This window comes from Fukomys damarensis, unplaced genomic scaffold (genome assembly GCF_012274545.1).
Source record: "Fukomys damarensis isolate Sample0158 unplaced genomic scaffold, DMR_v1.0_HiC HiC_scaffold_19, whole genome shotgun sequence".
NCBI classification, from domain to species: domain Eukaryota; kingdom Metazoa; phylum Chordata; class Mammalia; order Rodentia; family Bathyergidae; genus Fukomys; species Fukomys damarensis.
The window spans coordinates 22,628,053-22,631,092 of NW_022900931.1; positions in this window are offsets into that span (position 1 = coordinate 22,628,053).

The window sequence follows — 3,040 nt, forward strand, 5'->3', positions numbered from 1 at the left end:
TCAAATTAGCAGTTCTCAGTAGGATCCATCTGAGATTTAAATCATTATTAGGCTTAGCCAAAGTTGGATTCTCAATGAAATGGAAGATATGCTTTGTTTTCTATGTGGTATTTCTACGTGATGGATTTCAGTTACTCATGAGACAGGTAATTCATAACTTAGTTCTTAGAAACCAGAAATGTCATGTTGGCATTCATAGAACTGTACACTAGTAACACTGTAAGAATTCAGTATCACCTAGGGACTAGTTGGACATCCCTGATTAACAGAGGAGGAAACTGGGGAAATGACTCACCCAAGGACAAGAGGTTTATTTTGTTTTGTCTTGTTTTTCATTTTGGGACCAGGAATCTAACTCAGGACCTTGTGCTTGTGAGGCAGGTGGCAGCACCACTGAGCTAATCCCCATCCTGGACATGAGGTTCTTAAGTGGTCTCTTTCCCAATTTGCTACCTCTGGCTCTGCTAAAAGGGAGGTGTATGTACTTCTTTCTCATCATTGACTGGTCTTCATAAGTAATGCCTAGTTATGTCACAAAGCCTCCAGACTAATTAACAGTGAGGGCTGGTCATAGGCTTTTTTTATATTAACACCAAGGCTGCTACCCTGAAAGGATTTCTCTAGAAACGGAGAATTTATTTGAACAAAAATATAATCATCTCTTGGTAACCATGGTTCCAGCACTCCCCTCCGATTTCAAATTCCTTGGATGCTAAGTCTCTTATACAAAATGATATAGTATTTGCATATAACCTATTTATATCCTCCCACATATTTTAAGTCATCTCTAAAGTATTTATGACACTAATAAAATGTAAATGATGTATATAGAGTAGCTGTTCTATACTAAGGAAAACTGACAAGAAAATATACATGTTTACTATGGATAGAATTTTTAAAAAATATTTTGATCCACAATTTGTTGAATCCACCAATATGGAAAATACAGGAACAGAAGGCAGGCTGCATTCTATTTATTACCAGAGTCCCAGAGGACGTCTAGGGGATGTTGTTTAAGGAAGGGAATGGATCTCTCCCACTTGAAAATCACCCATGGCTCCTAGCAGACTGTGTAGCAGATGCTACCTGTGTGTCATTGTTCCCACTACACGTCAGGCGTTGTTCTAAACAGTGGTTCTCAAAGTGTTGCCTATGCATCTGTGGAGATCGCTGTCTTCTTCATGGGGTCCTAATCCACAAATATTTTACAATAATGCTACACACTGTACGCCTTTTTCACTCTCACTCTCTCATGAGGGCCTGGCGGAAATTTCCAGAGGCTCTGTGAATTTGACAGCTTATAGAATGTGTGCTTGTGGTTCTTGTGTTTTGAAAGTGTCTTGGTTTCTGTTTTCAAATATGGCAAATGTTAATAGATATAACCCATACAAACAATTCTTTAGAGTTTTAAATCATGTTGAAGAGAGTGATTTTTTTTTTCTTAATATGGGCGACCTTCAGCTTGGCAGACAGGTGTGGCGCCACTGAGCTACATCCCCGGAACAAGAGCATGACATTTTTGAACCCAAACTGTTGAGATCTTCACTGTCTAGACAGAGTAAGAAGCTGTGGGTACTGTTGTGGCTTATATCTAGGTGTTCCCCTAAAGCTTCATGCATTCATAGGGGGGCTTTGGGGAGATAACTGGATCATGGTTGTGTGATACTAAATTAGTCCACTGGTTGGTTTAGCACAGTTCTGGGTGTGGATGATGGATTTACTGAAGAGGAAAGGCCCACCCTGGTGTGAGTGGCACCAACGCATAGGTTTGTAGCTGCGATGGAAAAATGGGCAGAAGAAGGAAGGCTTGTTGCCCCCTGCCTGCCATACCATGAACTTTTCCTCCTTTGCCATGCTTTGGAACCAGCCAAATACGGACTGAACCCTCTTCAAACTGAGTTAAAATAAACCTTTCCTCCTTCAACTTGTGGATGTTGAGTATTTTATCCCCACAATAAGAAGAGTAATCAATACAGTCACTATGACAAAAGCAAGGTAAAGAGAGTAGGAGGGGCCGGGAAGAGGGTGGAGCGTGGACGGACGAGAGGGCAGCTTGCAGTTTTGACTCCATTATTTGCCCACCTGGACATGCTTTGAGCCAGGATCCTGGTGGTGGCAACCAAACTTGTATGTCTATTTGCTAAGTTACAGAGCTCCCTTGGGACTGGTTGAACTGCTTCTCCTTCCTCTGGAAAGCTTGGGGCACGACTGTCACTCTTCCATGTCATAGATCTCCCAGTGGGGTTTCTCCAGCAGCTTATTCAGAAGGTTGCATGGGAGAGAATTTGGGGGTCTTACGAGTCTGCAATGTTTTTGTCCAAACACTCTCAAATGTTTATACCTGGTTGATGACTGCAGTGAGAACAGAGTTCAAGATTACAAATCACTAAGTCCAGACATTTGAAGGTATTAGGGTCATCTGGTACTCAGTGTTGCTATGAGAAGTCTGAAGCTGTTCTGATTCCCCCCTCCCTCTCTCTTTGAGACAGGGTCTTGCTTTGTAGTGTAGACTGGCCTTGAATACACTATGTAACTTAGGCTGGCCTAAAACCCATGGTGATCCTCCTGCCTCAGCCTCCTGAGTGCTGGGATTACAGGCATGTACCACCATGCCAGGCTTCTTTCCTATTTTCAATCTGTCTTTTTGTTCTAATTCCCAACATGTTTCCTCAATTTAATCTTCCAACTCTTTTATTAATTAAAAAAAAGAATAAGAAATATTTAGCCTGAGATTTAGCTCAGTGGTCCCACTGCCTGCCTCTGAAGCACAAGGTCCTGAATTCAGTCGCTGGTACCAATTAAAAAAAAGGATTCAGCTATCAGATCTCTATTTGCACAGCTCCTCTAATCTTTGGATATTTCCTAATAGTACTATTTTTACTGCCACTCAAGGATGTAGTCATGTTATTTCTCTGAGGATAAAATGCTTAAAAAAAAAGGAGGTCCCAAGGATTTGGCTCAGTGGCACCACACCTGCCCTCACAAGGGCAAAGTCCTGAGTTCGATCCCTGGTACTGCAAAAGAAAAAAAAAAAAAAAAG